General features: G+C 35.5%; 1 protein-coding gene across 8 annotated transcripts in view; it reads left to right on the top strand.

Moving 5' to 3' along the window:
• The window catches only part of raph1a (Ras association (RalGDS/AF-6) and pleckstrin homology domains 1a), a 150,431-nt gene that overhangs the window by 53,645 nt on the left and 74,421 nt on the right, over nt 1-22,365 (top strand). For 2 of the 8 annotated variants that reach the window (XM_087266613.1, XM_087266611.1), the window contains exon 1: nt 14,803-15,599. The gene's annotated coding sequence lies outside the window, so the exon portion shown is untranslated. 8 annotated transcript variants of the gene reach the window in all.

The raw sequence follows: 22,365 nt of genomic DNA, 5'->3' as shown, positions 1-22,365 counted from the left end.
CAATCACAGGAGTATAAATCTGCCATCAAGCTTGTGATTAATAAAGATGAGACATTTATTGTAATAATTATGAATGTTGACTGATATGAAAAAATATTTCTTTATTTATTTATTCAATATTACTTAACCCTAGTTTTACCTTCACTAGTGCTTATCTTGATATGCTGTGTCTTTAAAGAACTTGCTTTGTATTTCCTGCATGTTATCAGGTGCGACCCTGTTTCTGTGCAGCAGAGATTGGAGAACTGGAGCATCTGTGCTGGTTGTGGCATCTAGGGATTGGCCAGCTTTCATCGCTGGCAGACGCCACACCCCTCTGTGCCTCAAGAATTAGAAAGTGGTATCTAGACGTGAACACAGACCTACAGAGCGGCACATCTTGTAGAGTATTCAAGAATTAAATTTGCATTTAATATTTCCAATTGCATCACTGCTAGATATCTTACTTTGACCATATAGCAGTGACTTATAAGGTAATGATGTTTCAGATGAGTGAAACTGAATTGAGCTTGCTTGTGCATGGAGCCTCTCTGCAGAATGGCTTATCTGCAAACTAATTTGTTAATGTGGGGTTTGTTTTGGATCTTCTCTTTTTCCCTTCTGCTTCTATTTGGCAGAGTGGCGTGTGAAGATCGTCTCCCATTGTGTGTGTTGCCAGGTCTGTGTTGGGGAGTCTCTGTGCACGTCTCTGGGTTTACAGCATTCAGTTGTGCGTGAATGATGACATTAGTGATGCTTTGTCACTCTGTTGCAGGATTTTAATGCTTTTGAGTCTTTTTTTTTTTTTTTTGCTTTCACGTCTTTTCTTTTTCCTTCTCTTAACCCTGTGCTTTCTTGCTGTTGAGAATTGAGCACGAGATTGACGAGACAAATGGCTGGAATTGTTAGCCTAGCTTTGGTTCCAGTGTTTAATTTGGTCATGGACAGGCAGCTGCTCTACAGCCAGATACCAACAACTTTCCACAGGCCATTTGATTCCCATATTTAATGTCTTCACCGTTTGTTTTGCCGGATTTTTACTTATTTGAAGAAGGATGGATGGATAGGGACACGAGGGTGGTTATAGTAGTGAATATTTATTAGTGTAGGGTTTTTGTGTCTTTAAGTGGGATCATGAGAAAGGGCCCCACAGAGTAAGGTTTTCATGCATTTAAGGCGTCCATCAACTGCAGTGGTCCCTAACTCCAGTACACACTCATCCCTTTTTTTTTCTCTTTGGTCTTTTCCCTTTGTTTAACACACGTAATTCAGCTCAGCAGAAAAGTACATGAACTTGTACATGTGTGTCAAATTTTACCAGGTGTTAGTAACAACCAAGTAATCCATACATATTGTGTAATAAAATAAAATGACACAGGGAAAAATAATTGAATGCAAGAAGAAAGGTAGGTGTAGAAAGGCCAGACAGTAACTGAAATCAACCTTCTGCCCTTCATCTGTGTAAATTAATAGTAGATGCTTCAGTCCAACGTCTACATTACAAGAATGATTAAAATTAAACCAGGGTGGAGATTTTAGGAAGACAATGCCCCCAAACACATCCAATAGAACTCTCAGATGTTTTTAGAAAAAGAAAATAAAGCTGCTAAAATGACAGAATAGAATAGTTGAATATTACTTCTGCATCGAGTGAGCATAAGACCCCACTGCACGTAGCCGATGCCAATTCGAGCATTTGTACTCTTGTGTTCTGTCTGTGAGGCTCTACCATGCAATGCCATTTGTAAAAGTGAAAATGTTGTTTTTGAAAGTCTATATACCTATATATATATATATATATATATATATATATATATATATATATATATATATATATATATATATATATATATATATATATATATATATATATATATAAATATATATATATATATATATATATATATATATATATATATATATAAATAAATATGAATTGAATCATTAAATTTAGTATTTTGATGAAGAGCATGTAATGAATCTAATGAAAACATCAAAACATCTGTCCATTGTATAGCCAGATGATATGCAAAGTACTTTTAAAAGTGTGATAAAGTTAGCCAAAATCTTTTTTTTTTTTTTTTTTTTTGTGTTGTTAATTTTTTTGTTACCATACATTTAAAGGAGCCATGACCTTTGGGTGTTTCATTCTTAATTTGTCACCTTTAATTGCAGGCTGGAACTTACACTTTCATACACAAACATTTAATGCATGCCTCCCGTGAGAATCGACATACTGTATGCGAGGAGCTGCTGGAAGAGTGTTGTTTTAATTGAATTTGATACCACACACCATATGGGAGAAACCCCCTCTCTGCATTTGTTGGTAGATGCAGAGAGTCGGCGGGTGCAAAGAATAGCATTAAACAGCCTTGTGTGTATAGTCTATCCTGTCACAAAATGCAGCGAAAATCCTGCATGACAGCATTAGTTTGATTAAGGTGTTTACATGTTTATCTTTCAGTCCACAATATTGAAGTGACATTAATGTACTGTAAACTTAGTAACTAAATAATTTTGACTAAGGTATGTCTTTAAAAAATGACATTACAAACTGACTTTGCCATCTGAATAAACATAAATAAAGAACATTGATCGCTCAACTACCAAATCTGTATAGACACTACAATCAACACCAACTGAAACCATATCTTTTTGACAATCAGCAAAGTGCGTAATTCACCATTTTCTAGATGCGAAAAGCTCTCGGGTGAAAAATGGAGAATTGTACAGAAGAATTGTATATATATATATATATATAAATGTATATATATGTATATATATGTATATATATATATGTATATATATGTATGTATGTATATATATATATATATATATATATATATATATATATATATATATATATATATATATATATATATATATATATATATATATATATATATATATGACAGTCAACATCTCAAAAAATGTGTTTTGGTGTTTCTTGATCCTTTACGATTGATGATTAGTTTTGTGTGGCCCTTCTCATTACTTCTACAATCCTGAGAAAAATTCTAGAGCAACAATTTGGGGTTTTATTCTTTTTTTTTCTTTATTTGATTTAAAACATTAGGAAATTATTTCTTGCGGCTGAAATCCATGTATAGCTATTATTATATAGTTTTTTAGAAGTAAGGCTGTGTAGACTTTCGACAAATCAACAATATTGTCCTCCTACACAAACTATTGCCTAATGATCTGCATCCTGCTTCTGGAGAAACAGAAAAAAACAGCCTCTTTTCATCTCACTAAAGCTTCTGTTTGAGAGGATCATGCTGTCTTTTGTTTTCATCTTTTCCTGGAAAATGAATAACTTGTATACAAGCCCAACATTTCTCATCTGTTAAATATCATCGGCCTATTGTCTTTTAAACCAAATTATAGCCTGATGTTGCGTGTGGAGATGCTGTTAAGTGTGCTATTGTGACTTATGAAGTTTATCATCTACTCACAGAAGGCTTTGAGCAGGGGGCGAATACTGTGTTTGTGTTGGTCAGGGATGTGGAAATGACACAAGCATGGCAGTAAATACTAATCTACTTCTGTTAACTCACAAGGTTATTTTTAATGCAGACTCGCTCTGGAAATCTGCAGTGGCATCAGGTTGGGAAACATTGACGACAGTTTCGCAATAATGACAGCAATGAGAGGGGAAGTGAACGGAGGATTTAGTGTTCTTCACTCCAGGAAAGGAGCGCTAAAATTCTTTAGCTTTTTATGTGTATTGCAGAGAGTGCAAGTCTGCAGCAAATTTAAACCCCGCAGCTTGTTAAAGAGTAAAGTCCTGGACCAAATTAATTGACACATGGTTTTCCTTATGCTTCCATTGTGAAAGCGGGGACCTGATGGATTTCTGCTTTGTACTGCAACTTTTGCACTTAGTGTGCAGATATTTTAACATGGATTGTGTGACATTGGCCGATTGATTTGTTTGCATTATATCTGGTCAGCTATAAAATCTGTCTTGTCTTTTTTTTTGTGGGTTAGCTAGCTCTAGTTGTTGCTTTGTGATTGGAAGGCTTAGTTCTGGAGGTAATAAACAAAAGAGACTTTGTGGTGCCGCTGAGATATTATTTGAGTCTGACTCTAATTTAATAAACATTTAATCCAGAGCATTCCTTGGGAAAAAAATGAGATGTTTTTAAACGAAATCCTGATTAACATATTGAAGGAATATATTATCAAAGAGTATGGTTTATTTGGTGCTTAATTTTGTTTACAAATATTGAGCTCGTGGACACATAAAAAAAAGAAGGTTTTCTTAGTATTTTGGTACATTACTAATCGAAACAAGACATTTGGACAGGATGAATGTCTAGCATTGAACTTTTTATGAATGTCTTTTTATTTTGGAATGCTCTTCACATTTTTACATTGTGTTAAAGTTTTTGTTAATTTTAATTCTAGTTACTGTAGTTTTAGTTGCTTTAGAACGCCAAGATAAACTGACCTAAAATGTAATTATTGCAATCCCAATTCTACCCCTTAGCCCTTCCCCTTACCCCTACCCCTCATTTTGCGCATGCACGCTAAGGAGTAGGGGTGTCCCAATTCTCTTTAGCTTGAAGGTGTAGGGCTAATGGAAGGGGTGAATAGCTCTTCGAACAAAGATTTTTCAGGACCACACTTGAAACCAAGGGGTACGGAAATATCCCAGAATACACCAGCCATAACGGCAGTATCGCTGAACCCGGAAGTAATGAGATCCACAAATTTGAATTTTCTTGTCATTATTATGAATTTTTATGCCAAACAAACACATGTTTTAATATATTCATAACCACGTTCGTGTTTTACCATCATGCTTAAAAAAAAAGCTAAATTTCGCGATCTATAATCCCTATTAATAACTCCTCTACATTAGTCCCACAGCATTCTGACACTCGAATACCCTGTCAGTAATGTTTAGTGGCTGGGAATGTGGCTATTTAGTGGCTATTTACAGTGTCTGCTGTAATGTTAATGTTGTTTTTGGTGTGTTTACATTATATCATTTATCATATATCGCCACTTTATATTGTTATGATAACATACTATATGCCTTCAGTGATTTCCTGAAGATAAATACCAATAAATAACACAACTGGAATAACTACAGCAGTCGCAAACGTCTGATCTCAAATGAAGCAGGAGATCGCGAGGACATATTATGACGTGTGCAGGTGCTGTAGTGCTTTCCCAATTCTTAGGGGTAAATTTTGAAGCCCTTCCCCTTAACCCTCGGTTGTAAGGGCCAGGGGGAAGGGGAAGGATAGGGGTACAAAAATAGAATTGGAATTGAGCCTTAGTGTCAGCTTGGCTTGATGAATTCATTTTAACTTTAAATACTAAAGATACAAAGTCCATATAATTCTCAATACAAAAATTATCAATAAAACAATCATTAAACATTTCAGAATTAAATATGAGCTTAAAGAACAAGTATCAGTAGAAAAATATCTTGGCATGACATTTTGATTGTCAGTTAAATTTTACAAGTCATGTGTCACAGTCACCAGCGATCTAGCTCATGTAGATCACTGGAGAACTACAGATCTACCAGCAAAAGGACTACAAGATCCAATCTTGCACCTTTCAAACACCTGGCTTAGATCCTGTCTGATTGTAAACACTCACAGCTGAAGCCGCTCATAACTTGATTACATGGACTATAAAGTCAGCACACAAACACACAGAAGTTGCTGAGTCTTGTTATACTGATTGTGAACATTATGACTCGTTTTCCTTGTTTTTAGAGTTGGTTGTTTAGTACCTTGCTTTGTTTGGATTGGTTCAATGCTTGCTTCCTGCCTTTTGACCATCCGTCGGTTTTATGACCACAAATCTGGATTGCCTGTATACATCTGTTTGCTCCTGGGTTGACTGTCGCTTGCTTGAATTTTCTCCTAATAAACTCTGCATTTATATCCACACTCCTTTTGTCAGTGCCCACTTCACATTACATCATGATAAACAGTTTAATCAGTTTGCACATTTACTGCAAATTTTAATAGCTTCATAATAAGACAATGTTTAACATATGATCATGTTCTTTATTTATTTATTTTTTATTCAGTCATAATGTCAATTATGGTATATGGATTAGTTGTTTGATCTCTGACAAATCAATCCACAATAAATCAGTTTAAAAGCTTGTGTTTAAGCGGACTCTCTCCTATTTGCCCTTATGCAATTTATTTGAGAGATTGCAGGGAAGCAGTAGATCCATTAGATCAGCTTCTAAAGGAAACTGTAAATATATATTGCAATACATAATTAATCAGACTGTTAGCTCAGTTTAAGGTGTCAAATTTTGGACTAAATCTTACACTATATTTTGGTTAATAAATTAACAAACTTGTAGTCATGTTTTAATGGATTTTGTTTGGTTTTGCTTTGTTTGCTTTTGTTTACTTTTTGTTTTTTAATTAATTTTTATTGGATTTTGTTTGGTTTTATTTGATTTTGTTTTAGTTTTACTTGGTTTTGTTTGATTTTATTTGCTTTTGTTTGGTTTTGCTTTGGTTTTCTTTGGTTTTACTTTGTTTTCTTTGGTTTTTCTTTGGTTTTGTTTTCGTTTTGTTGTGGTTTTACTTGGTTTTGTTTGGTTTTCTTTGGTTTTACCTGGGTTTGATTTGATTTGATTTGGTTTTACTTTGTTTTTGTTTGGTTTTATTTTGACATTACTTGGTTTTATTTGTTTTCACTTGGTTTTACTTTAAATTGATTTTATTTGCTTTTGTTTGGTTTTACTTTGTTTTGTTTGGTTTTATTTGGTTTGATTTGATGTACTTGGTTTTCTTTGGTTTTACTTTGTTTTTGTTTGTTTTAATTTGGTTTTGTTTGGTTTTACTTGGATTTTGTTTGGTTTAACTTGGTTTTCTTTGTTTTCACTTGGTGTTACTTTGATTTGATTTTATTTGCTTTTGTTTGGTTTTACTTTGTTTTGTTTGGTTTTGTTTTGGTTTACTTGGTTTTGTTTGGTTTTACTTGGTTTTTGTTTGTTTTATTTGGTTTTGTTTGGGGCATGATGTTAGGTCATCGTGGATCTTGCAGATTCAGTGAGCTAATCTGCACATCTCTGATAGTAAGATAACAGCATACGTTAATCAAACTTTTTAAATGAATATTTATTTATAAAAACAAAAGTTTGTCTTTGGACAACATTTTCTTCATTTTCAAATACAGAAAGTAAATATTAGACATTTTAGTTTTTACAGATACAGGAACAAGATAACAAAAAGGGTGTCACTTCAGCCTAAACAGCAGCTATGTTGTGTTTACGTGGCCTTTTTCTTCGCACTGTGCAAAAACAGAATAGCATCTACTGTGCCTAAATTTGGGCGATTCCGCCTCGCCTCCAAAACGCAGCCAGCTGCACTAAATGAGCATTTGCTTTTACCGCTTGTTGTAGGAATGAACAAGATTTTCCTCGCAAGGCCCTGCAGTCAAGTAAATAAGCAATCTTGTTTCTCCCAGAACGATAGCAGATTTTCCTCTGATGAAAGTTTACTCTTGCGTTATTCCCATATTTCCATTATGCAAATCCCACTCTCTACTTTTTCGCTGGTTCACTACATCCACCCGCAATTAATCATAATGTGTTTTTTTTTAGCCTGATCTCACAAGGAAACGTAAGTATTTTACGTTTTGTCAGTTTAGTGGCTAATTCTTACGAGTTCAGTTGTACGAAAATGTATGATTTTAAAAAGGAGGCGTGGCACCCAACCCTACCCCTAACCCCAAACGTCATTGGGTGATGAGCAAATCATAGTAAATTGTACGAGTTAGATTGTATGAAAAGTTACGAGTTGCTGTGAGGTTGCATTTTTATTACCGAACCCGTCCAACCCGCGGATTATCCACAGCACCTACTGATATTCCCGCCATCCGTGCATTACAATATGTCCCGAATGTAGCATATGGGTGACCTCAAATACTGAAAACCACAACATTTGATTTCATGGGATCTTTAAAAGTGAAGTTCTCCTTATGTAGCACAGCCATGAACAATTATGCAACACTTTGAACTGTTTTCCAGAATTAGCTTGAGAAACAGTGCGCTTTTGTCTGTTAAAAGGAAATGTTTAATGGAAAAGTGTGGTCCGGGGACAGATGTGTGGTGGGTGTTGCCCGAGCGGGTGTGTGTGTGAGACGCTTTTCATGTTCTGTCTTGAGCTCTGAAAGGTCATGTGGACTGGCTGGCTGCTGTTTTTACATAGGCCTGGTACATTATACAGCAATTGAACAAGGCTGGTAATACACAGCAATTAGAGCGCGTGGTTACATAACGGCATGAGTGTGACTTCAGCTGGAGCAATGGCCAGTTTATGTGCCTCATCTGTCATCCTAGTGTTTTTCCAGTGACATTTTTTTTTCCCTGGCTGTGATTTTTAGCGTTTTGATGAACAATCCTTTCCATTCCTGAAAAATAGAAAGGCCTCTAGAATAACATGTCTGACCAGCAATAACAGATTGTTGATTATTGGTTTAGTGATTTTATATTGTGTTCTTGTGAGGCTCACACGAGTCTGTGAAAAGTCTGCTGAGATTTTTAGACCACTGTTTCAGATGTAGGCACCATGGTGGCTCAGTGGTTAGCACTGTCGCCTCATAGCAAGATGGTCTCTGGTTCGAGTCCCAGCTTGGCCAGTTGGCATTAGTGAGTTTGCATGTTCTTCCTGTGTTGGCGTGGGTTTCCTCCATGTGCTCCGATTTCCCCCACAGTCCAAATACAGATAATTTTAATATACTAAATAGTCCGTAGTGTGTGTGTGTGTGTGTGTGTGTGTGTGTGTGTGTGTGTGTGTGTGTGTGTGTGTGTGTGTGTGTGTGTGTGTGTGTGTGTGTGTGTGTGTGTGTGTGTGTGTGTGTGTGTGTGTGAATTAGTGTGTATGGATGTTTTCTGGGAGGGCATCCTCTGTGTAAAACATGCTGGAATATTAGGTGGTTCATTCCGCTGTGGCGACCCCTGAAATAGAGACTAAGCCTTAGGAAAATGAATGAATGTTTGTGATGTGAGGACATGAACATATTGTATGTTGTGCAGATATAGCATGTTATTTGGACTTAGAGAGCTGATCTGCACTGGAATGCATAGCTCACAAGAATAAGGGAAAATGTAAACGTTTGCTGAGAGCGGGGGAAAAAACTGAGTGGAATAACCGTCCAGTGCAGTAAATGGAAAGGCAATCATGGCTTTGTTTGTCAGACCTGTTCAGTAGGACATACTCCATCAGTCTTCAGAGAAACGCTCCCGCCGGAGGAGTCTTAAACATTTCCACCACACATCCTCGACTGGATTCTGTCTGTTTTCTTTTCAGGATCTTCTTTCACATTTTCAATCTGTTTTCCCTGAGCAAAACGTGGCACTCAGTCACACGCATACTTGAGTGTTTTTCAGTCTCTCTCTGAGATAAATAGCGGCTTTAATAGCGCTTGAGGATCTCGGTGGCGTAGCAGTGCAGTGGGATCAGTGGGAATACGGCCTCCGATTGCTCCCATATGTAGGGTTTGTGCCAGAAACAGTGGCATTGGCTGAGCACCAGCATCTCTGCACCTCAGTGTTGTATGTGGACAACCTGCGCTGACTCCATTCAGATGATTTATATTAGACTCTACCATCTGTTGAACAGGACTCATTTTTACACTGCCAGGACACCATGTGTTATACACTTTATGCAACTTGCTATATGAAAGCTGTTGCGTCTGCTCTCAATTTTCATAATATTTTATGTATTTCTTTATTCATAAATAATAGAAATAGAACTCATACATGTAATAACTTGCAAGCAACTATTTGGTAAGTATGATAGTGGCTAATTTTGTTGTTGTTTTGATATTTAAGGTAGAAAATGAAGAATGATTCAGCTGTCAGAATGTCTCCTTAAAGGAATGAAACTCTTAATTAGAAAACACATGAATGTGATATTAATATTTCTTAGGGGAAAATTAATTTTAATCAAACTGCCTAATATTGTCTTATGGGGTGAGTAATATACAAAATATATGGAATTATATAATTGGAAGGACTCTGCAAACCCTCATGACTAAGTTAAGGTCAGTGTTGGTTTAGCCATATTAATATGCTGTTACGGTACTATTATTATTATTCTTATTATTACTACTACTATTTCTTACTAGTGTTTTTATTTTTGTAATTATAGAGCTGTATTTTTTCTTCCAGGTATTTAGTTTTGCCTGTGTTTTACTTGGTTTTGTTTTTTGTTTTTGGCTTTGGTTTGGTTTTATTTGATTAGGTTTTGTTTTATTTTGTTTGCTTGGTTTTGTTTTTTGTTTTGTTTTTATTTGGTTTTGTTTTGTTTTACTTAGTTTTTTTGTTTCTATTTGTTTTTTTAACTTTTGTTTAGTTTACTTGGTTTTGTTTAATTGTATTTGTTTTGTTTTTGTTTTCCTTGGTTTTGTTTAGTTTCATGGGGTTTTGTTTGGTTGTACTTGGTTTTGTTTTGTTTTGATTGGTTTATCTGGTTTTGTTTTGGTTTTACTTTGTTTTGTTTGATTTTATTTGATTTAGTTTGGTTTTGCTTTGTTTGCTTTTGCTTGGTTTTACTTTGTTTTTGTTTTTGTTTGGTTTTATTTTATTTTATTTATTTTTTTGGTTTTACTTGATTTGTTTTTTGTTTTTATTGGTTTTGTTTTTGTTTGGTTTCATTTGGTTTTGTTTGGTTTTATTTTGTTTGTTTTGGTTTTACTTGGTTTTATTTGTTTTTGTTTGGTTTTAATTGATTTAGTTTTTGTTTTACTTGTTTTGGTTTTTCTTTGTTTTTCTTTGGTTTTGTTTGGTTTTACTTGATTTTGTTTTTGTTTTACTTGGTTTTGTTTTTGTTTGGTTATATTTGGTTTTGTTTAGTTTTACTTGGTTTGGTTTTACTTGGTTTTATTTGTTTTTGTTTGATTTTATTTGTGTTTTGGTTTTACTTGATTTGGTTTTTGTTTTACTTGGTTTTGTTTTTGTTTGGTTTTATTTATTTATTTATTTTTTTTTTACTTGATTTGGTTTGGTTTTACTTGATTTTATTTGTTTGTGTTAGATTTTATTTGCTTTTGTTTGGTTTTACTTGATTTGGTTTTTGTTTTACTTGGTTTTGTTTTTGTTTTATTTTACTTGGTTTTGTTTTTGTTTGACTTTACTTGGTTTTGTTTTGTTTTACTTGCTTTTATTTATTTATTTACTTTTACTTTTGGTTTGGTTTTGTTGTTTTACTTGCTTTTATTTGATTTTGTTTTGGTTTGGTTTTGGTTTTGTTTTACTTGGTTTTATTTGTTATTGTTTTGTTTTACTTGGTTTTGTTTGGTCTTATTTGGTTTTGTTAACAGTAGTCATAGTCAAGAATTTGTTTCAAACTGCTTCTGACAACAGCATACTCACAAGATTGTAATTATCAAAATAATACATTTTTATGCACGGTTTGCGTCACATGATATTTTAACAGTACCAAAACTCAAGCTTTCCTTGAAAATGTTCTGAATGTATTCCAAAAGCATATATAACAAGGACCTGGCACATGTCTTTTATTTACTTTGGACACATATCCATATCCTATTTGTCATTGACCCTGCTACAAACCTTTGGGAATATAGTCCAATGTTTATTTAGTCAACTTATGCTTGATCTCTGGTGATGACCTTTACAGTGCTGTCGCTTGCTTTTATTTATCCGTGAGAACCACAAACCTCTCTTAAGATTTGTTTTGCTATTTTGGTCTGTGCCTAGATAGAGAGGAGTGCGTGTATGTGTTTCTCAAGGGGACATCCCTTTGATACAGAAAAGAGATTAAAAACTCTCTTATTCCCTCTCCCAGGTCTCTCTCTTTCTATTTTTGAGTGGAATGTTTATAAAGAGCCTACTAGCAGACAGTTAATCGTGAAGCCACTGTGTCCTGAGCTTTAGTCTAAACATCGCCCTGGTACTGTTTATGTTGACTATGAACAAAATTTCTCTATTTCTCTGCCTACAACACTCCTCTCCTTCTCTTGGGAGTAATCGCAATCGAATTGCAAAGCAGAACGGAGACAAACAGGGGGGATGAGAGAAGAATGCAGGGAGGAAGACTTTGGATATTGTGCACTCTAGTAGAGATGTACTGTGAAAGTATAAACATTTAATGTCACGATTACAGTGACCAAAGTTTTCATGGTTATCACTACTTTCACAACATATATATAGTTTTTGTTAAAATGAGCTGTAAATGTTTAAAAATAAATGTCACACACACACACACACACACACACACACACACGCACATACACACACACACACACACACACACACACACTTGCTGCATTCCACCAAGTGTTGTATCTGAAAAAGAACAAACAATAAGTAAAATTGGCAGCTTAATGCAGTCTTGTGACAAACAACAAATATAGATTCTTTTAGATCTGTTTCCTTATGTATGGTTGTATTGTTTTATATTTTGTGTCACTATGGCTTAGTGGTTAGCAATGTCGCCTCACAACAAGAAGGTCACTGGTTCAAGCCTCAACTGGGTCAGTTGGCATTTCTGTGTGAAGATTGCATGTTCTCCCCATGTTCGTGTGGGTTTCCCTTACAGTCTAAAGACGTGTGTATATATATATAAATATATATAGTTTTTATAAAAATTTAGTATGTATCAAAGTTGCATCAAGCTTCTTTATAAAAGTCAAAAAGGTTCTTTGATTTGACGAAAATGTCTAATTGTGATATTTATGACTACTATTTTTTCTTTGCAATTGAATTTAGCATTTTTAATTCTTATTATTGTGCAGCACACACTTTAAATGAAAAACATATAAGATACTTTGTCTTTATATAAAAATATATCTATATTTTTTTATCTACTGTCTATACACTTATTTCATGCGGCTGCCATTTTAAAAACGAAAGAGAAGCTGCAGTGGGAAGAAACCCGGAAGTATAGGATCAGCAATGTAAACATGCTGTGGACTACGATACTAAAATTAAAAAAAAAAAAATAATTAGTTTCCTGCTAACATTTAAGCCCTGTTCAGCGAGTTCTTAAACACCATTGATTTGACCTAATATTCAGCAGTGCTTAACAGAAATGACTGTGATTGGCCATGAAGGTGATCAGTTTACCACTCTTCACTGAGTGCAAACACAAATACAGGGACACTGGAGCATTTTAAGACAGCGAAGACCAAATGATTGCTTGCCTGTGTTTGCACTCTGTAAACATTGGTAAAGTGTAGTGAACTGATAACTTTTATGGGCAATTAGTCATTTCTGTTGAGCACTGGTGAACACTATGGCAAATCAGCGGTGTTTAAGAATGTGCTCAACAAGGACGTATAATACCAACCTAGGCTCATTTGAAGTCCCATGGACATTTCTGGAGACCATGAGATACGTCCTGGGAGGTACGTATCTTTGCAGTTTTTGTTTTCGCGAATCCACAAGGGGCAGATATGTACGCTTGTTCGTATCTCAAATGTCTCTCCCAAGTGCTGTTTGCACCCACGCTGTTCTTGCGTAAACCTACTAGAGGCCAACATTTTACAAAAGCCATCCAGAAAAAGAAAATCCCTCATCTGATTTTTACCACATCTTCAGATTTCACCACATTCTCACCCTTATATGAACTTGTTCATTTTATTTTTTGGATTCTGCTTTTGTCTTACCTGATTTCTGGAACCGTTCTTCCCCGAACTCGAACCCGGTCGTCGTTGTCATGGTCAACCCCTCTCTGTGTCTGAAGTCTGCAGACGAACACGATGAACTAACTGGACAAACTGGTTGCAGTGGGAAAGCCCTTTACACAGAGGTAAACGGTCAGTCAATAAGCGCAAAAAGGAACGGCGTCATACCGCCCCATATCATTTGCTTAAAAAATTAAATGCAGCTATACATATCTCTGTCCACTTGACTACGTTTTCAGAATGAGCCTGTGTTGTATAAAACAGGTTTAAAAAGTTATTCAATGCACTATACTTAAATTATGAATGGAATCCATGATTGAGATTGAATCCTCACTTTAAATATGAACGTATTTGTCATGTTATGCTCGGTGCTATTATTTTTAGTATTTCTATACTTTTGTTACTGGTTGTCGAATTATTTATTTTCTAAACTGATGAACTAATTTATTTAATAATGGAAGAACTTGTATACATTTTATATAGTTATATGGTATTGTATGTTATATCAAGAAAAAAACTAATAAAAATCATAAAATCATAAAATAAAATAAAAATAATGCTCTCAACAGCATTTAAATGTTAGCTGGAAATTAGTTTTTTTTTTCATTACAGTACTGAAATTCAATATTGTTACAAGTGTAATATAGTAAACAAATCGGTTCACTAACTTGAGTTTGATAAATGGTATTTAAAATGTGTGTATTGGGAAAGAAAATGTTAGCTAACTAGTGCCATTTTCCTAAACTCCCTTTTTATTTTCACTATCCATTCAAAACGGACCTTCGAGTCACTCGGAAGGAGGTGAAGTTATAAATTTGTGTCACTTTCTCTTCGCTGATAAAATATACAGCCAGGTACACAACATTTCTGTGTGGCTTAGGTGATGCATCCGGGTTTCTTCCCACTGCAGCCTCTATTTCACTTTTAAAAATGGCAGCTGCGCAAAATCAGTGGATTGCAGTCTTTTGTGATTAGCTAATTGTTACAGTATATACAGTGAGTTTTCTGTCACGGTTTCAATCACGGTTTTAATGACGATAAAAATTTGAAATGGTAATACTACCTGTCAGCAAATTTACAGTGGTTTACTTTAAAACCAGTAGTCATGACAAGCACTACACTCAAGAAAACCCCCTCGCTCGCCAACCATTTTGCCCCCCGTTTTGCTGGTCTATTTTTGAGTGCGGTTTGGTACGCAAGTGAGAGAATGTGTTGTGTTTGTGTGTTTCCATGCTCCCTCGCGCACATCTGGAATACTAAGCTGAAAGTTGGACTCTCTTGTTGATTCATTTTCATTTTTTCCTACGACGACTGAGGCCAGCTCGTCCTCACCACGAGTACATTTGTTTTTCTCCTCAAGATGAAGGAAAATCTGGATCTTATTTGAAGCCGCCTTGACGTCGTGCTTGTATCCTCTCTCAGCACAGATCAGCTGGAATCTGCCTCGTGCGTGGACTTGATGCGGTCATGTCCCGAGTCACACATCCCGGAGGATGACAGCTGTGTCGTGGCTATAGTCGTGGGAAAATGCTCCTCTCTTCTTTACTGGGAGTCATTGGACTTGAGTTGGTGGTGTGGTTGGAGGAACATTTCCACTTGTGCTCCACAGGGAAGGTGGATTCTGCTTTGTAATTATGCCCAGTCATCATAAGGTTACTGTATTTTAGCCCAGAGAAGAAAGCAGCTTCCCCCCCTCCTCTGTATCTTTATTTCTCCTGAAGTCGGGGGGAATCGAGATCTGCAAACTGAAGGAGCCCCCAAGGACTCTGGAATAAACCACGTCTGTGTCAGATGAATGCTGGACTTGCGTATGGAAACGGCTCTGTAAATATGCTGATTAGAGGCTTTTCTGCTTCCATAACAGTTCTAACCTGGATTGCGAACAGAAAAGTGATATTGGATAAACCGTCTCTTGAATGTTAATTAGGAGATGTAGAGTTAGTCTGCAAGTCTAAGCTGATCTGCATAAAGCCAGGGTAAGTGGACTCAAGCCATTATAGGACCGCGTGTGCTTTATAGCATCTGTTAAATCTGGAAGCTTTTACTAGATTTTAAAATGAATATTTTGTTCTGTTTGTTCTTTTGACTTTTAAAATAATGAGCTGATAAAGTTATTATTTGTGACTTTGGACCACAAAACCTTTAAGTCTTAAGTTGCATGAGCAATAGCCAAAAATATGTATTGTGTGTGTCAGAATTGTTCCTTTTAATTATATTTATTTCAAAGCCATTAAATTATTAATTAAAGCTCAGAACAGAACAGATACTTAAATTTTTGCACTACTTGCACTACATTGACAAGTAATGATACTTTTGCTTAAGTATGAATTTTTATTTATTTATTTATTTATTTACTCTTTCCACTACTGGCGCTACAGTGATGTGATTAGAAATTGTTAAATCCATTATAATAAGGCCACGCTCACACTGCAGGCAACAATCGGGCCCAAATCAGATTATTTTTGCCCACATTTGATCTGTTTATGCAGTGTGAACAGCCTAAACCGCATGGAATCTGATCTTTTTGATCCTAATTTGTGTCACTTTCATGTGCGGTATTAAATCAGATATACAGTTGAAGTCAGATTTATTAGTTCCCCTGTTTATTTTTTTCCCTATTTTTATTTAACGGAGAGAATATTTTTTCAACACATTTCTATACAATAAATAGTAGTTTTAATAACACATTTCTAATAACTGATTTATTTTATCTTTGCTATGATGACAGTACATAATATTTGACTAGATATTTTTCAAGACACTTCTATACAGCTTAAAGTGACATTTAAAGGCTTAATATAGGTTAATTAGATTAACTAGGCAGGTTAGGGTAATTAGGCAAGTTATTGTATAACAATGGTTTCCTCTGTAGACTATGGGGAAAAAAATAGCTTAATTGTGACCTTGAAATGGGAAAATACTTTACCCCAACATTTAAGGTTGTTCATTTTGATATTTTTTTTGAACGACAACGGTTTCTCGTTACCCAAATATCAACCATTAGCCATGCTCTGTTCACACTGGAAATCTGATATTTGCCACATTTATAACTACAATGTGAACAGCTATGCAAAAATATCAGATCTGAGAAAAAAAATCAGATTTGAGCTCTAAGGTCTAATCCCAATTCTATTTTTGTACCCTTAATATTAATTGTGCATCTCTTCACTTCCATGTGCAGCCATGTTTATGTCGTAGCTGGTGTATTCTGAGAAATGTTCTTATACCTTTGGTTTCGAGTGTAGTCCTAAAAAATCTCTGTTTGAAGGGCTATCCTTAGCCCTTCCCCTTAACCCTTTGCCTTCAAGTTAAAGAGAATTGGGACACCCCTACCCCTTCACTTGAACACATAAGGGTAAGGGCTAAGGGGTAGAATTGGGATTTGGCCTAAGCCTGACAGTGTGAACGTAGCCGAACGTAGAAAGTGATTCTGCCTTAACTGGATGCAACACTGCTACTTTAAACTGATTAAAAAGCTATTTTGCAGTTAAATAATGCAACAAAAGAGTTTTACTGATGTGGTCATCACACTGTTATGTCAGTGAGACTAGATAAAATATAACCTCTTGTCACATGCTCTGTATGTTGCATTGTGTAGTTATGTGAATTATACTGTGTAGGATGTCTTTGTTTTTTTTTTTTTTGTTTTTTTGCTGGATAAATGGTGTGTTTGTGTCTCTTGTATCACTCTGGCATGAATGGGTTGACAGAGCTAAAGAAGCATTGATGTAGAAGTATAAACATGAATCATCTGTGATAAAGAAAATGCTTTGGTAAATTATTACAATAAAAGCTTTAACAAAGTTTTTGAACTAGCAAGGAAAGTTTGAGTTTAGAAATTTACAACATCAGTTCATGACCCATTCAAAGTCTATATGAAATCCAAATTTACGATGTTTATTTTGCTAGCACACATTGTTAGTCTTGAGATGAGCAATTAAATCCATGCACATTAATCCACTGAACAAAAGCTGTTTGTCTTGGTAACTTTTAATCAAACTCTAATCATTTTCATTAGTTTGCTGTAAGTGGAAGATAAGAGAAGTGCAAAATGAAAACCCTGCGCCCTACTGAATATTAGGTTCTAGTTGAAAATGCTGTCATACTGAAATAAAAGTCTGCATCAGCTTCTAATTCAAGTGGAATTGAAATCCTTATAATCTGTATTATCTGATCAGATTTGACTCTCTATAGCAACAGTATATTTCTATTTAGTGACCGCTCACCACTGAGTCAATGGAAGAGAGTCAGAGCTTCAAATGCACCGTGATATCAGCTTTTGGCAGTTCCTGTTCCTTTCCTTAAGATTTTTCTGTGTTTTCTTTCTTTTTTTTGCATTTGGCTCCTCATGTAAATCTCACTCTGCTCGCTCTCTGTTTCAGTAGTTGGGGTTGTCTAAGGTTTGCATGGATGCAAAAGGGCAGAAAAAACTGCTTGAATTGAGCCACGTGTCCACAGTTCCTTCCAAAACTCAATTTTCGTATTTGCAATCACATTTCCGCTTCCAGATAAAGATTTGGGGAAATTCAGTAGATGCTGGTGTGAAAGTAAAAGCGTTTAAACAAACTTCCTGCCTTGATTGCCAAAGACATCAAACTCACTCTTGTTAAGATAAATCATATTTTTCACAAATATATCTAAATATTTTTTTATTACAATTCAGAAACAAAACAAATAGATATAAGTATACTTTAACAATTTATTAGCAGGAGGTCCTGACAACCTTTTTGTGGTTATTTTATTATTAAAAAACACTCTCTACTTCAGTGTTGCCAATGCGATCTGCTGATCTAACAGACACACCGCAACATGATTTAGAAGCAGCAAAGAACTCCATGTTGCAGGCCAACATAAACACATTTAATGCAAAACTAAATGCATTTCTCCAATGATTATTTAAACTAACAGGAAGAAATAGTCTTGGAGAAGGTTTTTTTGTTGTCATGAACGCGACACGCAGTTTGAATTGTGAATGAATGGAAAATGATTGACAGGCGCATCGGCAGGAAGCGCTGAACTAAACATGAATTTAGCCACGTGAATATTCATCTGTACTTCACATTAAACTATAGAAAGGCTTTAGAACATTTGGGATATTGTAGGCCTACATGACAACTTTCTAGTGCTTTATAATAGGCTACCTTTGTGGCTTTTGTTGGCTTATAAATTACACAGAATATAGCGCACATGCAAGATCGAATTTAGGTCAGTGCCAATTGGCCGATACCCGATCCAGCAATAATATGCTGTATAAAACCAATATCCAAGTGTCTGGATTGGTGCATCCCTAAGGTTGTTATATGCATAAAATTTTTCATATGATACACTCATAGACGATGCATTGCTTTTTGGTGTTGGTGCTGTGTAATAGTGAATCAGTGCTATTACCATTAAAAACACACACACACACACACACACACACACACACACACACACACACACACACACACACACACACACACACGTTTTTCTTCTTTAAGACCCTCCATATGTTGTGTGAAGAATGCACAGGGGTCGCAACCCCACTTCAAAGCCTCCTTGTATCCATTTTGAACAGACTGAATGAGAACAAACTAACTTTGTGCTTAATGCCTCTGATAGACACATATCCCAGCAATACACTTTAAATCACATTAGTATGCTTGGGATTGATAATGGCATTAATTGATGGTTGGTGTCTTCAGTATTCTCAGTTGAAAAGTTTTTTTTTTTTCCAGACATCAGGGTTTCATGTGCAGATTTGACTTTGTAGGATCACACACTTGTGACCTCTGACCCAGAGCTCAAAGATTATGAGGTCAGACAGTGGGAAGCTCAATTCACACAGTTGTTGCGCATTTGCAAACAGCATGAAGTTGGGATCATGGGAAAGACGGGTCATTGGGGTATACAGGCATATCTGGTAAAGGATGAGGAATGTGAAGTTTAAAAATACTATATTGTGTTAGTCATAAAAACCAAACGGGTTGCATTCTGTTTGTTTATTTATGGAAAGCACGGTTACTTTCCGTGATTATTTTAATTTGTTTCTCTAAAAGATTATCATTACATCAGCTCTTTGCCTCTTTTGTGAACCTGTGAGGAGACCTATTGAAATCACAACAAAATAAAGAAATTACCTCTAATTATGTACAATTATCATATAATAAAATGATATTGGATGTAGTAATTTAAACGTAATAATAAGATGAAATAGGTGCATTTTTGTGTAAATCAAAAAAACAAAAAAAACATTATGCGTATATGTTGTCAGTATTTGATTAGATTACCTTAGACACAGCCATTTTCAACCTGGGATTCAGGCCTGGACTTACACAAGGTTTAATTCATATTACAAATTTATATAATTAATGTTTAAAAATATTAAACAGTCTATATGTCTTATTTAAAATGTCAAAAAATAAATAAATCAACTTAAGATAATGTGTTTTGGTTTTGCCACTGCAAGAATGTTTACATGCACACAGAAATTCACTGATACAGCTACCAAAAACAGTTTACTAAAATAACCTGCTGTACCAGTTTACACCAAATCAGCATCCTGGCAACTAAAGTAAAACACATTTACAAGACTTTCTTTTTAAAAATAAGTGATTTTGTAAAATGTAGAATTATAGTTGATCAAAGAACTATAATTATTATATGATTTGTGATGTCATCTAAAGCAATATTAAACCCAGATAATTCTTTTCACATAATTGAACTGTCCATGATTGCACCACTTAATGTCTTCGATACCAAATGGCTGATTTGAAGGGTTTGATATTTCCTTTTCGGCAGTTTGCTGTGATTGAAATTGTAGGGTTGTCGTGATACTAAAATTCGGTATCACTCGGTACTGAAATTTGAAAAAATGTCCATTTCCCGCTAACATTTGAGAGCACCTTCTTAAACCTTGTGTTCACGTGCTCAACTGAAATTACTGTGACTGGTCGTGAAGGTCATCAGTTTATTAAATTCACCACTGTTTCGTGAGCATAAACACAGCTACAGGTACAGGGACACTAGAGTATTTCTAAGTCACATCCATCAGCTTTTGTAGCTGACATAAGAGCAATCCGCTGATGAACCACGGCTTTAAAATGCTCCAGTGTCCCTGTATCTGCAGGTAAACTTTGGAACAGAATGGTAAATCAGTTGTGTTTAAGTAAGTGCTCGGCAGCGCTCAAATGTTAGCAGGAAATGGACGTTTTTAAAACTTCAGTATCGATTGGTACTAAACTCCAGTATCCTGACAACACTTGATTGGATGCTCTTAAATTTACAGTAAAGACACTTTACTGTCATATATCACACAGCACAAGCACAATTGAGGTATATGTCACCAGCGCAACACATAAAACAGTGCATGCTCTGTACTGACACCAAGGATAAGAAACTGATCAATACAGTCTTATTTTTGTTTTAAGCACTCATAAAAATATTCCTGTAGCTTCAGAATACCATGTTTGAACCACTTATGGGCCATTTTGAGAATTTTTTTTTGGTGTTTCTTTGGACTTTGATTGAGTTTGGACCATTGTTGTCAATGGAGGTTGATGGAGCTCTAAAACAGAGTTGGCCAAACTTGATCCTGGAGGACCCGTGTCCTGCATAGTTTAGCTTTAACTTCCTTCAACACCTCTGCCTGGAAGTTTTTGTATACCTAATAAAAGACTTGATTAGCTGGTTCATGTGTGTTTAATTGGGGTTAGAATTAAATATGCAGGACACCAGCCCTCCAGGACCGAATTTGGCGCACCCCTGCTCTAAAATATATTATAATAGAATTTGTTCCGATAACAAATGAAGAACTCGGGGCTTTGGAATGACATAAGGGTAATTAATAAAAAATAATAGTAATTGGGGTGAATTAACACTTTAATCTAATGTTCTCATTGGTCATTCAAGAGATCGTGTGATTTGCATGGAGTTCACTGGTGTCAGACTGAACTTTGAGTAAATACACTGGCATTTTTGGAGCCTTTCTTTAGGAGTAGCCCAACTGTTATCACCACTAAATTCATCCTTCAGGCTTTAGCTGCTCATTTATCAGGGCTCTTAGCAGTCCACATCTCAGATATGCGCTGGATTCCTCTGGCAGGTTGGCTGATTATGAAATGGCATTATTGGGTGGAGATGTGTGCTGTTGTCTGACCTGGGATCAGTTTAGGATTTGATGGGCTGTTTTCTTGCATAATGTGAAATGTCATTGCACACAGTGAATCATGACTTGATGAAGCAGCTTTTGGGAGTGTGTGTGTGTTTGTTGTGATGTGGTGGAGATTGGTGTGTGGATCTCATCTTGAGAATGGCTTACAAAACAAGCCGCGAGGGGGATGAGGAATCCATTACATCCTGCACACTTCCTGTTCACATTAGACTGTCCTCCTACACACTCGTACAGCTACATGCTCTTCTTTGCTGATTTGTTATCAGTCAAATTTGAAATGATGTGTAGCTTCTGAACTGCAGAACATTATAATGATGTTTTTCCTCCTACAAAGGCTAATTGTGTTTGTTAAGCTAGAAACACTAATAGTGTTGCTTATATTTGAAGTTGCATTCAGTAGTTTGAAGCTTATTTCAAAATAAAAAAAAATCATCTTAATGGTTTTATTTAATTATCATAAAGACTGTTTTCTATACAAAGTGCTTTATTTGTGAATAGTACTGGTCACTTATAGAAAATAGAATTATTGTGTCCCAAATGAAAATATGTTGAAATATGTTGAAAATTTATTAGATAGTCTTCTCTTCTGG

This window comes from Danio rerio, chromosome 9 (genome assembly GCF_052040795.2).
Source record: "Danio rerio strain M-AB ecotype USA chromosome 9, GRCz13ab, whole genome shotgun sequence".
NCBI classification, from domain to species: domain Eukaryota; kingdom Metazoa; phylum Chordata; class Actinopteri; order Cypriniformes; family Danionidae; genus Danio; species Danio rerio.
Note: the sequence above shows the minus strand (reverse complement) of the source record. Positions and strands in the feature narration are given on the sequence as shown.